We start from the raw sequence: 15893 nt of genomic DNA, 5'->3' as shown, positions 1-15893 counted from the left end.
TTTCAGAAGTCTGGGAGGCAGGGAGGCACCGTAGAGATCAATCCTCTAAGTAGCCTTCTATCTAAATAATGTGTGTGTCTCCTACGTGTCCCCAAGTCCCTGTGAGGTGGGTAAAAGAGCCCCACTTCTGGATGAAGAGCTGAAAGTGACTAAAGGACTTTTTAGAAATGGGTTGCATAGTGACAAAGATTCTCTTCCTGACCAAACTTCAGTTACGCTCCTTTGAGCCCTCTGCTTGACAAGGCCCCCAGATGGGCTCCCGTCTCCATCCTTGTAGAGTCCAGTTTTAGTAAGAATCCTATCAGGTTGGTTCGGCCAGAATTCCCCACCCTCGATGCCTGATCAAATTCCCCATCCTCTGCCACCCGCTAGGTGATGTCTGATGCCCCTGGCCTTCCCTCAGCAAGAATCAGCTTAGGCCATTTTAGCCAGAATCCCCCCTTATCCCTGATGTTTCCTCTTAGTAATTTTCCATCCGCTGACCCCCACCTCTGCTCCCTGGCGATAAACCCACACCTGCCCATGCTGCACTCGGAGCTGAGCCCAGCTCTATACTGAGGTCTCTTTTCCCCCATTGCAATAGTTCCTGAATAAAATCTGGTTTTATCACTTTAACAACTGTCCGGCTCTGGTTATTCTTTGGCAATAGCCATGGGCCATGTCTTCTGATTCCAAGTGTGGTAGAAGCCCTGGGAGTTGGAAGGTGAGTGGTGAGGCCCTGGATCTGCCCTCCCACGAACTAGCTGCTTGATCTCAGACAAGCCACCTTCTCTAGGGTTAGGGTTGGGGTTGGGTTGGGAGCATGAAACATGACTCAAACCATCACTACTGGGCAAGCGTAAAGCAAGCCCATCTCTCCAGCCCGCCTCTCTCCATCTGTCCCTGCTCTCCTCAAGTCCATCTCTTCACTGAGACATTGGCTTCTGTATCCCCTTCCCACATTTGCTCTGCACAGCATTTGTAGGAGAGGAGAAACAAAGTCATTGATCTGGAACGTGTGAGCACACGTGAGCACATTCGGTCCTGGCTTGCCTCTGTAATCTATAAAAGACTTTATAACGCTGTAGGTGCAGGATGGTAGGAGCATTTTGCCTTTACTAAAGTCAACTTTTCATTTACTTGGCTTCGTTCTTTGCACATAAACAAGATAAAGATGTCTCTGCTGCTCCAAAAGGTTTCCCATCATTGAATACCGTCAACCCAGGTTCTTTTCCGTAACTATTTGTGAATGAAAAGGAACAGCCTTTATTAGCTCATTCAAGCTTCTTTTTAATTTAGAAAGATCAGAACAGCTTCCCCTTCCCCAGTCATTACAGATGAGAGCAGCTTTACCGGCAGACAATCCCCAACCTGCTCCCCAGCCCCAAACCAGCAGAGATCGGTCTTCACTCCCTAATCTGCCCACAATGCTCTATTGCAGGCTAACCTGATGCTGAATGCTGTTTTTAAACCCTGCTTCATCTGCTAGAGAAGGTCTCTGGATGTTCCCACTGACACAGTAAGAAGGAGAGGCTGTGTATCCCATAGCCCTTAAGTCCTGCATGGGCCAGTTTGGAATTCCCATAGCCCCTAAGTCCTGCATGGGCCAGTTTGGAATTCCCATAGCCCCTAAGTCCTGCATGGGTCAGTTTACAATTCCCATAGCCCCTAACTCCTGCATGGGCCAGTTTAGAATTCTTTGTCAGAAAGAGTTTCATTTCTATTTCCTGGCTATGTTTTCATTATGGCCCAGTTTAATCTCTCCCTATAAATGAATATGATTTCATCAGGTCTCCTTAGGACCTGCCCTTCTGCACGATGATGCACTCCAGTTAATTAACCAGAGCTGCTCTTAGATGAGAACTGCGAACCGCCCTTCTTCCCTGCATTGTCTACTCAGAAATGACAATGACAAACTATAGGGCAAGACCTAAGGGTGGATTATAACCTCTATTGTTTCCAATAGTCACACTGACCTTAAAACTCAGAAAAAAATAAATTTCAACCAAATGGTCCTTTAAAAGACAGAGCTAGGGTTTCCCTGGTGGTGCAGTGGATGAGAGTCCGCCTGCCGATGCAGGGGATATGAGTTCATGCCCCGGTCCAGGAGGATCCCACATGCCGCGGAGTGGCTGGGCCCGTGAGCCATGGCCGCTGAGCCTGCGCGTCCGGAGCCTGTGCTCCGCAATGGGAGAGGCCACAGCAGTCAGAGGCCCGTGTACCGCAAAAAAAAAAAAAGAGCTAGTATGAAAATCTTTGGGATGTCTTACTAGCCTTTGTTGCATGATGGCAATGATTCCATTGTTCCTGGTAAGATAATAATTTATATACAATACTGCCAATCATGTACCATAGTGAGACAGGCAGGCCTACAATCTCCTTCAGTGGGAGTATAGCCACAAATGTGTATGTGTGTTCAAAATCTGTCCACTGTCAATGTGACTGTCACTAAATGAGCGGTCTACCAGCCTGACCTCAGCTTCGACACATTCACAATTTCCCATTGTGACAGCAGAAGCCATTGGAGCCTCATCCAGACGCTCTTTACAGACTGGTACACTCGCCCTTCTCCCAGACCACAAATGAGAGTGTTGGCTGCCAATGACAGCTGCCACGCTTCCCTTAAGAAGGACCCTCGTCATAAACAAGGTCCTACTGTATAGCACAGGGAACTATATTCAATATCCTGAGATAAGCCACAATGGAAAAGAATATAAAAAAGAATGTTATATATATGTATAACTGAATCACTGTGCTGCACAGCAGAAATTAATACAACATGGTAAATCAACTATACTTCAATTAAAAAAAAAAGATAGCAACACATTTAAACAAAAAGAGAGAGAGAATGATCCTCGTCAACAGGAACCACTTCCCTAGCAATGCCATGGAGGATACTCAAGGCACCGTTCCCCAGGGAAGAGACAGCAAAGCCTACATCCAATGACTGAATAATATGGGGTGTTAAAGGCTGGCCCCCTTACCTCCCCCTGGGACAACTCTGGGGTGCTACTTATGCTCAGAGCCCCCTATACCATCATACTGAAGCTAGACACCCCCATCCCTGTCCAAGTTTTCTGCAGTCTTCTCCAGCTACATTTGCTCCTTTGAAGGCTGTACCTGAGAGCACCAGCTCAAGGAATCTGTTACACAGGAATCCATTCTGGGCTCTGCTTCTAGGAATCCCAGCTTAAAGCCCCAGTCAGGAGCAAAGCTAAGCACAGGAAATCACACCTGGATGTCAATGGTGGTGGTCCCTTATGAGGAGGAGGTGTTATGTCTCTTATTTTCATTCCATGGTGCTATTTCAGCATCAAAGAACAGGAACATCCCTGGATTTCAAAGGCTCCGTGTGTCTGGATATACACATGGCCTGAATCTTACTCACATCACCATCAGGGATCATGCTCTAAGGAATGGTTGCATGGAAAATATGCCTTAGGACTGTATGTATTTGCATAAGGTTTTTGGGAAACCACTACTGAGTTCTAATTAAGACCAACTTCAATAGTTTGATTGGGGATAGGATGGAGTTAAGATTAGGGCAGATATATTTTAACTGTTGGTGACGTTGTATTGAAGCTTGATCAAACATTTATTGAGGAGCCCCTGATACAAAGTGTTATACTAAGTGCCTCGCATTTGAACACTGTGTGAAAGTAGATTCCCATATCTGAATTCTACCCAGGAATGTGGATGAAATACAAGTAGGTTGATTTTGTAATAAAATCTGTAAATAGTTTAATTACTGCAACAGACTGTAAGCTCCTGGAAGGCTGAGGTTGTTTCAGATAAATGTGTCAATACTCTTGAATGGGCGTGTACTACTTTTTGCCTGTCTTGAATCTATTCTGCCTTTTAGTAGCAGCACTTGGATTGCCTTGTGAACTTCCTCCCTGGACTTGCAGCCCAGCTGTCTCTGGTGGCGTTAGCCCTGTCCTTCAGACCCAGTAGTAACTTACATATCCCCTGGTGGCAGTGATTGGTTCAGGGATGGGAGACTATGAATGAGACTATGAGAGACTATGGATTCAAGTCAGTCTGAGATTCTTGCTGCAACAAGTGGAAGAAATGTTTCTTCTCCCAAATTAGTGAAACTTATAGAATGCAGGCCTGGAGCTGCTGGTGCTATCTTTTCATAACAAGGAGACATCCTACAGGAAAATAAAGTCAACCCAGAGGCAAGCAGAGCTGAGACATGAAAAGCAAAAAATTCTTTTTTCCAAAAATATTCTTGGTTTCTCTATTACAAAGAGCAACGAATTCAAAAACTATTTAGGTCATTTTGAGTTGGATTTCTGTCAGTTTCAGTCAAATGCCACAACTAAGCCCTAAACCCATGATAGGCATTCCATTCATATTTTAGGTATGAATGTGTTCATCAGAATGTATTGGTACCTTTACTATACAAGCAGACCAATACTTTTAACCTACAGCAATTACATCTAATTTTAAAAATATGTATTGATCACTTACACTGAGCCAGATATTGGGCTGGGATTTTTGAAAGATTCTAAGAGGATTAAGACATGATTCCCTTGCCTTAAAACATTTATAATACGTCTAGCATCTGAGAGAAACCCATTAGATTTCAACTCATCTCCATTGGAAATAACACATGGACATCCATCTGAAGAAGTTATACTGAGAAATGTTTTATTAAAAACCCAATGGAGAAATAGTTGAGTCAAGCTGTTTCCTGGATCTAAACCATAAGTTGGTGTACCAAGCCATAGATGATGACTCCACTGGGACACAGGAAAGAAAAGTATTTTTAAACTTTTGAGATCGGAGAGTAGCTTGAACAGCCAAAAGGAACAGCCTGTCCTGTTGAGTGACTCACTTGAGAAATTTCCATTTTTATGCCATTTCAAAGCAGAATTTTTGAGACAAAATTTGGATTGCCTTTTAAGTAGATATGCTATTTGGATAACTTTCTTAGGATGAAATATGTCATCACATCATAGATATCATGGCTTTTGTTTTTAATCTACTTTTTTTTTACTTTCTCGGGCTGCTCTTAAGATTTTCTATTGATCACTTGTTTTGGTGTGCCTTTATGTAGCTTTCTTCTTGTTTCTGTTTTTGTTTTTTAATTTATTTTTGGCTGTGTTGGGTCTTCGTTGCTGTGCGCAGGCTTTCTCTAGTTGTGGTCAGTGGGGGCTACTCTTTGTTGTGGTGCGCGGGCTTCTCATTGCAGTGGCTTCTCTTGTTGTGGAGCACGGGCTGTAAGCGCACGGGCTTCGGTAGTTACAGCACATGGGCTCAGTAGTTGCAGCATGCGGGCCCTAGAGCGCACGGGCTTCAGAACTTGCAGCACATGGGCCCTAGGGCATGCAGGCTTTAGTAGTTGTGGCTCTCAGGCTCTAGAGCGCAGACTCAGTAGTTGTGGCACATGGGCTTAGCTGCTCCATGGCATGTAGGACCTTCCCGGACCAGGGATTGAACCCATGTCCCCTGCGTTGGCAGGTGGATTCTTAACCACTGCACCACCAGGGAAGTCCTAATCTACCTTTTTTGATAATCATTAAATTGAATAATTTTTCCAAGACTTGAATAAACTAATGAGCAATGAGCTACTAATAGCAATATCCTACTTCTACATAGTACTTCCTAGTTTATGAAAGCACTTTCCCACGCATTATCTCCTAGGAAGTTGGGAGAGTCAACAACTAAGTCTAAAGCGTTGCTTATCTTTCTATAGGGTATTATTTAGTTTATTCATTTTTATTCCCTTTTCTCCATCTGTAGTACCCTTTTTCATCTCTCACTTAGATTTTTGCAGTAGCCTCATAACTAGTCTCTATTTCCTAGCTTTTTTCCTCAATATTCCTCCTGCATAGCTCTGACCATATCCCAACTCCTTAGTGCTCCATGATTAGCAGAAAAAATCCAGACATCTCAGCTAGTCATCCAATGATCCATCTTACATTTCCAATACCAGATCCTACCCACCCATCACTCTGACAAATTTTCACAGAGAAGAGGAATTGGTGCTGTACTGAAGGATGGCAAGGGTCTGAATAGGAAGATAGTCATAGAAGCTGAGCCTTGAAGGAAAGAAGGAAGGACATTGGCAAAAACCACATGACTAGGAAGGTTCAAGGTGCAACCAGGAATGTTAAGGCACCAGATTTGCCCGAAACAAGGTCCTAGGGACAAGTTGATACCCACAGAGCCTTGCCAGCTCTAAAATGCCTCAATTCTACTCAATAGCCCAGGGATATTGATTCTAAATACTGACTGCCTCTGACAGGAACGAAAAGTAAAAGGAACAGAAAGAAGAAAGAAATCTTTCTCTAAATACAGAACGTGCTTAGGGACTTTAGCCCTCAAAGCCAGAAAAGGTAACTCAAAAAGGAGAGGACCTCCACAGGGCATACAAGTCCATGGGAGCTGAGGCTTAGGGTGGAGCCCAGAGCTCCATTCTGAGCACAGCTTTGTCTCCCAAGACTGTGGTGACCTCTTCTGGAAAGGGCTGAGGTCAGACCAAAGTGATACTGGGAGTGAACCAGGAGAAGCAATGGCTGGGTAGGTCCCAGAGTTCCGGAGTCATTTCAGTCTAATCCACTGTGGCCAGCCACTAAATAGCTATCATAGGAGAGGAACAGCAGTACATCAGAATTTTTATAAGACATATACTTTGTAGCTTGGAATAAGTGACCCCTGTGAAAGGCCCCTGAGAGATGACTGTTCAGCTCACGTGGGCCAACACCTGGGCTGGGCGGGCCATTCCCAAGTGCCTGAGGAGCTTATTAGAAATACACATTTCCGGGACCCCACTTCAGAGATTCAAATTCAGTAAATCTGGGATGACGCTCTGAATTTCAGTTTTGTAACAAGCTCCCAGGTGATTCGGACGGATGCCCAGCTAGCTTTGGAATCACAGGATGAGCTTACTCTGCAAGTCATTCCCTCAGAAGATGCTACACTCTCCCTCCACCTGGCTCCCACGCTAGGTGGGCTGTTGATGAATCTACTGGGTTCCTCTAGAGCAGTGAGTTCCAACTTATGGGCACATTAGAATCATCTGGAGTCTTAAGTTTCAATGTCTAGGCCACACCCCAGCCCAATTATCACAATCATGGGGGGTGGGACACATGTCAATTGTTGGTTAAGCTCCCCAGGTGATTCCAATGTACACATGAGCTTGGAAATCAACACTCTATAGTCTTGCTACTCAAATAGTGGTCCACAGACCAGCAGCAGCATCACCTGGGACCTTCTTAGAAATTCAGAACTTGGGGAATCAGAATTCCCTTCCCAGAACTGAATGAAAGTCTGCATCTTAATAAATCTTCATATAATGTACATGCACACTCCAATTTGAAAAGCCCAGTTCGACTGATTTTTAATCTCTTCATTTGTTTGTGGATATCGAGGTCAGTTCTGCAGAACTGGATAGGAAGAAGAACCATAACTCTCCCCAGTAGATAATCAAGTTCACATGAGCCAACCATAAAGAAATCGTTTTTCAGTACCTAGCGACTGCAGGAAGGTCCAGCCTGTCACCCCGGTTCTTCAGCACTTATAGACACCGCATGCTCATTTCAACATTCCTATCTGGTAACTATCAATAAAGCTAAAACAGCCCTGCATAAATTGACTAATGTGTAGGACGTATGCTCAACCCAGGTCACTCAGTCTGAGCGGAACCGGGCTCACCCCAGATTCCGCTGCCACGGGTCGTGTGGAAGATATACCTGGGTGATGACAGCTCCCACTGCTGAGTGGGCTAAGGATGAGTGTAACACAGTTGGAAAACTGCCTGCTCTTTTCCTGAGAGGGGAGGAGAGGTTCAAGGAGATGTCATGTGTAACACCTGCCTCTGGGAAATCTCCGGCAAGCATGAGCTCAGGAACAAAAGTCTAGAGCAGAATTATTTCTGCTGTAATTGCCAATTTGTCCATATCAGCACGACAGCCACATCTAATTTACTGTGCATAAGCTGCCGGGCCCGTAGCGGGAGGTGAAAACCCGGAGGATTGCACCAGCGAATGAGCAGGACCCTGGCAGGCATCACCCAAGGGTCAGGCTCTCTGAAGGGTGGATTTATCCTGCAGAATTTTTCTCTCTCTGCCCACCCAGGCAAGCACAAGTGAGATCGTCTTTTCAAGGTACTTTAGACAGGATAATTTTATTATCGTGTTTATCAGGTCATTTTTTAAGGGGACAAGGAATGATCCCAACCTTCTTGTTCCCTCTCTCTGCAACCTAAAGAGGAAATACGTTTAATAAACATGTGCTCCCTGTCTCTCCCCTCTCTCTTTAACCCACTCTAGCATCCTTTGTAGATTTTATCTGGATCTGCAGTAGCTGGAAACCTCTGAAGACTGGCCAAAGAAATCAACAAGAACTGGGCCTGATGATTTATGTGCCAGTCATAGGTTGGGGAGCAGTGAGAGCCCAGATGGAGTACCCCTCTTTAGCTGCTCTTGTCAAGCTTCTAGAGGCTCTGCTGAGTTAGGCTGGTGGTTCTCAGGCTTGAACAGGCAACAGGATCCCCTGGGGTTTGCGCTAAAAACCTGAAATTGCTGAGCTCCACCCCCCAGAGATTCTGAATTAGCAGCACAGGAATTTCCATTTCTATTGTCCCCAGCTGATGTTGTTGCTGCTGACTCAGAGGACCAGACTCTGAGAACCAGTGCGCTAGGGAACCCTGAGAGCAGCTGTGGGATTCAGGATGTGGAGACAAGCATCGCTAGGTGAGTCACCCCATCTTCACTTTGTGAACAGAGCATCTTTGTTCCATACTTCGAATCGTTTCTTAAAGACTGATTCCCAGAAGTGGGATTTATAGACCCAAAGCCTATAATCATCTTTATGGCCCTTGATATTTATTTCTAAATTGCTTTCCAAAAGGTTTGGGCCAATTTATGACCATGTATGAATACTGAATATCAGCACTTTCCTTACCAGAACTGAATATAATTCTTTTGACTTATTTCATATGCAAAATAATAGTTAGGGTAATGATGATTGCATTTAAAAACATATCCACTTCTTTGATTACTCTGTACCGTGGAATATTGTTCCGAGTTTATATCACCATCGTAATTTGAGCATAAAAATTAGTACCACTTCCCACCTCTGTCAAAGCTCCATGACACCAGATTCTGTCTTGTTCTGCACTGCATGCTAAGCACCTAGTTCAATGCCTGCCACACAGCAGGTGCTCTACAAAGGAACACATTATAACTTCCCTTGCTTTTCTAGAGAAAAGTTATATAACATACAGTTGCTGCTTAAAAATAATATCCTTTTCACTTCCCATCGCTTCTGTGCCACTTGTTCAAAGGAATGAAAGTTTGATAGGGTTTTTGAATTTCCAATGCTATGTATGCATGAATATGTCCCTGCGCTTTTCCAATCCGCTAACAAGCATCCCTGAACAGCCACAGTAAGCAGGGAGACGGGAGAAAGGCAAGCACCACGTCACCTGAGGTCACCCCGCACAGGCTCCCTCTCCCAGCCCGATTCTCTCTTACGTTTGTTTCCAACTGTCGCGCTTTTCCCAACCCAATTCCACTAGATTAAAAGAGGATCAGAGCCTCCTCTGTGCGTGTCCCTGGCCAACTTGCAGCCAGGCAACAGTGAGTGGACGAGGAGACCGACTTTGTCCCCTTCCCTCGTGGGCTACAAGAAGCACAAGACTTGCCGGGGCACTGGACCCCTGGAACACAGCAGCTCCCCAAGCAGCCCGGCTCATTACGGAAGCTTCAGTGACTCTGATTCACACTCAGAGAGAGGCAGGCCCAGGCTCTGCCGCTGGGCTTATCCTGGAGACTGATGACTTTAATTTGATCTGAGTCCTTCATACGGTGGCCCAAGTGTCCTCACCGGCACTGTCACTTGGTAATGAATCACGAAATCAAAGGCAGGCCTCCGTGATTCCCGTGTGGGGCTGTTCTCAGCTCCGGCTGCCAATTCGTTGTGGAGGCTCTGAACTGTCTTCCCGATCTTACTTGCAAACAAAGATGTGCTGTGATTCCCTCTGCCTCCAGCTAAGATGCCAGCTGCCCTCTAGAACATGACCCCGATATACTTTTCAAGTTCAGTTGTTATTCCTCCCTGGGGTTGCAGAGGAGACCACACACACCATTCCTGTCTCCACACCTTGGACCACACCCTATTCTCCAGTCCTCAGACTGACGAACGCCCCCGGCCTCTCATCTTCTGAATCCTAGTCACCCACCAAGTTCATTTCGGGCCCTATTTCCTCGAGGAAAATGTACCTGACAGCCTCATCCCAAGGAGAACACGCTCCTCTCAATGAAAGCAAACTGTGTCTGCAACACCCAGCCTCTTACACACAAATCCAGTTAACAACACAAAACGGTACATTTCACATCTTGTCTCCCCAGCTAGCATGCAGGATTCAAGCCTCAAATGTCTTTGTCCCTCCCAGAGACTTGAATGCGCTAGGGAGTCAACAGCTGTGGAGAACATTTCTTTAATGAGAAGGAATCTCGCAGGCGTCCTGTTCTAATATAACCTTTATGTCCCTAACCACTCTGCAAACCAAACCATAATTAGGTACAAACTTAATCTGACCCCAGGGTCCCCAGCATGACATGTGTGTGCACTCGTGCGTGGACACACTCATCTGAACATCAGTGGCGTCTTCAAAATCTGAGCACAAAGGCTCGGGCCTCTCTGGCAAAGCCATCTTAGCATTTCCCTTGAAACAACTATACCGGACTTTGGAAAATCACCTTGTGTTACTTTGATTTTTCCCATATAAAACCCCTTCCCAAAGATTCCTGGAAAATCCATTTCTCGTCTGGCTCCTGTTCACGCATCCATGTCAGTAACGAAGCTTTGACAAGGTCTTGATCCAGGTGCTGCTTTTATCTGTAACACCACACGCTGACTGCTTTCATCCTGTTGCTCTGAAACACCCCCTGCCCATCAAATCTCTCTCACCCTACAATACCGTGTACTGCTACTGCACTAGCAGAGTTTTCAACCAACCTGTTTTACACGTTATCGACTTTTATTATTAACTCGAGGAGAGGGGTTGATAGATGTATTTAACACGTACGCAGTTGAAATGTATCTGCATCACAGCTGCACACTACAAACCAATTAAGGCTATCAAGAATTACCTCATTAATACGTGCTACCAGTAATAGGTGGAATGCCCAATTTATTTACCCAATGGCTAGTTTCATCCTCATAGTTTCCTAGAAAAAACCATATATGTGGAGTCAGACAAAATGTAAACTATGCTTGTTTTCTCTCTTGTTCACAGGCTTTTATCTTTTGTACCTCTACATTTTTTTTTCAAACATGGAAGCATTCTACATAAATACACATGAATCTAGGACTTTAAGGAATTAAGAAAGGGCAAAAAATAAGATAGTGAAATGGAACCAGGTGCGGCAAATTGCATTTTACAAAAATGGATGCAACAGTATCTCCCATTCCACAAGCTCCTCTACAATGTGACCTTGACATTCCACCCATCAAGAGGTAGCGTATGTGCCCCCTTTTCCTTGTTGGGTGGGGGTGTGGGGGACGGGGGACAAGGAAAGGCAATTCAGCTTCTTCCTTGAAATACTTGCACTTGGAGTCCTGAGCTGCTGTTTAAGAAAATGATCCTGAGGCAGCCATGCTGTGTGAAAGCCCAAGCCATATATAAGACCAGCAGCCCTGGTCTTCTTCCCAGTCCAAGCACCAGACATGTGAGTGAAAGAGCCCTCGGGTCATCCCAGGCTCCAGCAGTAGAGTCCTCTCCAGCCTTTAGGTCTCCCCAGTTAAGGCCCCAGACATCATGGAGCAGATTCACACTGTCTCCACTGGGTGCCCTTTGGGGATTTCTAACCCATGGAATCTATAACCTTAATAAAACGTTTTACTCCACTAAATTGGGAGTCGTCTGCTCTGCAGCAGCAGTGACCAAAACATCTAGTAATGGTAATTCACAGACTCGCTTAACATTCACCTGATTCCTTTGCTATTCTAAGAGGCCTCAATAAAACAACCGTCCTACAGAAGCAGAATCACTGTGCTGCTCCAGGAGTCAAAAAGCATGCCTTTAGGGCTTCCCTGGTAACGCACTGGCTGAGAGTCCGCCTGCCGATGCAGGGGACGTGGGTTCGTGCCCCGGTCCGGGAAGATCCCACATGCCGCGGAGCGGCTGGGCCCGTGAGCCATGGCCGCTGGGGCTGCGCGTCCGGAGCCTGTGCTCCGCAGCGGGAGAGACCACAACAGTGAGAGGCCCGCATACCGCAAACAAAACAAAACAAAACAAAAAAAAACCCACGCCTTTGGATGCCAGCTCTGCCACTAAGGAGATGTGTGACTTTGGGAACAATAATATCTGCATAATGCTTTACCTTCTACAAATATCTTCTCACATTCATAATTTCATTTATTCTTCCCAAAAACCCTGTAAAGTAGAATAAGCATTCAACTCTCTGAACCTCAGCTTCCACACTGTAAAATGAGGACAAGCTCTGTTCTAATGACCTCAAAAAGGCTTTTGTAAGATTCAAATGAGGTATTATAAGCGAACGCACATTTGAAGGGCAAAAAAATAAGTATTTGTCAGCTCAGGAGACAGAAATGTCAACAGAGGCACAACATATCAATCTTTGTCAGAACTACAGACTCAACAACTACACAAACACATGCTCTAACGTTGACTTCATATTCTTGCCACCCCAGAATAAATAAATTTGATTAAAAGAAATTCTAACCTGGGAGGAGAGGCTTCCTTTTCCTGCCGAGGAACTCACAGAGACTGCTGGACTCGACCATCCCTCCTACTGGAGGGCCACGGGAGTCTTACAAACTGATCGCAGGTGGAGCCCCACGTCTTATAATACATCACAGGCATCTTGACCATGTTCACCTGGGCCAGGTCACGGAACACGGAGCGCAGAGACCACTGCACCTGGCAACGGCCTCGTGCACAGGGAGTATTGTGAGGGGGAGACAGCAAAAGGGAACGATTAGGAGAAAGCAAATCCCAGTGATAAACCCCACGTGCACCTTTTTCTTCCTCTTCCAGAGAGCCTCTTTTTGGAACAAAGCTAAAGAACGAAACGTTTCATGCCAACAACAGGACTGATCTCTGAAGCTGAGAAGGGAGTGTCAAAAAGAGGAATGTACATTGCCGGAGAGTGTTTAACGCTCGCCTGTGGGTCCATGACTCAGCTCGGAGAGAGCAAAGGACACTGTACCAAGAGTCTGAAGACCTGGGTCATCAGTCCAGTTCTGCCACCGACTAATTGTGAATATGTCACTACTGGACCACGAGCTCCTTGAGAGTAGATCTGCATCTTGACCATCACTATACCCCTCGCACTAGCACGGCTAGCCTATAGATGTCCAAGAAATGTTCATTCAATGAATGAATGAAATTCATTAATGTAACTAATGTACGGCATAGGGAATATAGTCAATAATATTGTAAGAACTTTGTATGGTTAACAGATGGTAACTAGACTTATCCTGGTGATCATCTCATAATGTATGAAACTATCAAATCACTATGTGGTACACCTGAAACTAATAAATATTGTAAATCAATTACACATCAATTTAAAAAATTCAGTGGCTGAGAGTGTGGGTTCTGCAATCGAATAGACTAAATTCAAATTCAAACTCCATCGTTTGTTATCGGTTACTCGACTCCTGTCTCAGTTTCGTCATCTGGAAAATAGGGATAATAACACCACCTTCCTGCAGCAGGTGCTGCCGATGTTCAGCCTGTTCCCAGCCCACCACATCCCCTGGCACAGCTGAGTTTCTAGCTAAAATTGACAGCCTCCCACCTTAAACACCTCTTTCATCTCTGCTGGAAGGCTTTCTCTTGCACCAAAAAAGCCTGCTCAGCAGAGGCAGAGGCAATCCCAAAGTGCTAGAGAGTGATGTCCAATGCGGAGGCTCGGGGCAAATGTTCCAGCCTCCCGGGGCTCTGCTCGGGCAGCTCTGACCTATGTTCCCCAGCAGGACTGAGACCCAGTAACCTACTCATTAATATACACTTTACTGGCTTTTCTACCTCTCACTTCCCCCCTCCCCCTGCAAAAAAACTCAATTGTGCTTCTTAAGTCAATTATCTGCACTCAAGGCCTTGTCTCAGAGCTTTCATTGGGGGTGTTACGGATGGAACTGTGTCCTCCCCAAATTCACGTGCTGAAGCCCTGACCCCTAGTATCTCAGAACATGGCTGTGTTTGGACGTAGGGGCTACTAAAGAGGTGATTGAGTTAAACTGAGGCTGTTAGGGTGGACCCTACTCCAATCTGACCACTGTTAGAAGAGGTCAGATTGGAGTAGACGAGGAAATTTTTTGTTTTGTTTCGTTTTGTTTGGTTTGGTACGCGGGCCTCTCACTGTTGTGGCCTCTCCCGTTGTGGAGCACACGCTCCGGACGCGCAGGCTCAGCGGCCATGGCTCACGGGCCCAGCCGCTCCGCGGCATGTGGGATCTTCCCAGACCGGGGCACGAACCCGTGTCCCCTGCATCGGCAGGCGGACTCTCAACCACTGCGTCACCAGGGAAGCCCTAGATGAGGAAATTTAAACAAAGAGGCACCAGGGATGCACACACAGAGAGAAAGGATATGTAAGAACCCAGCAAGAAAGCAGTCATGTGCAAGCCAAGGAGAGTGGCTTCAGGAGAAACCAAACCTGCTCACACCCTGACCTTGGACTACCAGCCTCCAAAACTGTGAGAAATACATTTCTGTTGCTTAAGCCACCCAGTCTGTGGTATTTTGTTATGGTGGCCCAAGCAAATGAATATGGGAGAAACCCCAAATAAGATACCACCTCATGAAGTTATCATGAAGAACAAATAAGACAATATGTCTACGGTACCCAGCTCACGCCTGGAGTAGCTCAATACCTAGCCGTCGTCACGACTGTTAGTATCATTAGTCAGCAGTGATGGGAGGGGTAGGAATAGCCGTATCGTCATCATCACCATCTATAAAATAATCATTGCTCTGCTACAATATCTCAAAGGGCACTTGTGAAGCACAAAGAAGAGAGCAGATGTGGAAAGATGTTACGTGTTTAACATTTACTTACCCTGGACTTCCCTGGCGGTCCAGTGGTTAAGACTCTGTGCTTCCACTACAGGGGGCAGAGGTTCAATCCGTGGCCAGGGAAGTAAGATCCTGCATGCCACGGCACGGCCAAAAGAAAAAACAACATTCACTCACTCCTTCATTCAACAAACTTCTATTAGGATCAACCCCAGGCACTGGGCTAGCTGCTGGAACTACAGAGCACCATGCTGTCCAGTACTATGGACATTAGTCACATGCAGCTCTTTTTAAATTTAAATTATTTAAAATAAAATCCAATTTAAAATTCAGTTTTCCAGTCATGTGTCGCATTTCAAGTGCTCAAGAGCACCTACTGGCGACTGTATTGAACAGTAGAGAAAATATTTCCAACATTGAAGAAAGTTCTATTGGACAGAACTGGTAGAGGAAAAAAAATAAATTTCTACTCTCGATGATTCTTAATCAACCACAAATTCAATCTGATGACGATATTTCTGGAAATGGACTCCAAGGTCCACTCTGTGGGAGGTCAGTCTTTGCTTCTGAAGGACAGTACAGTGATTCTAGACATTCAAGGTCTGAGAATAGGCAGTGGCTATTCAGATCACTGCCAATAATAGCAAGGACATTCTTTCATTCATAGAATGCGACTGAATGCCTACTCTGTGAGAGGGACGATGCTGGGGGCAGCAGGGCACACAAAGATATAAAAGCCACAGATTCCAGTCTTAAGAAGCTTATAGTTTCATATTAGGAATGATAGATATACACAGATAGCTGCAGCGTACAGAAGGTGGAAAATAGCCTCATGTGAAAAGTGACTCTCCTAACAGCAGCTAGTATGCGTGAGCACTTAGCATGTGCCAGCCTGGAGCCAAGGGCTTTAT

Source organism: Pseudorca crassidens, chromosome 16, assembly GCF_039906515.1.
Source record: "Pseudorca crassidens isolate mPseCra1 chromosome 16, mPseCra1.hap1, whole genome shotgun sequence".
NCBI lineage: Eukaryota > Metazoa > Chordata > Mammalia > Artiodactyla > Delphinidae > Pseudorca > Pseudorca crassidens.
This window is presented reverse-complemented; position numbering follows the sequence as displayed.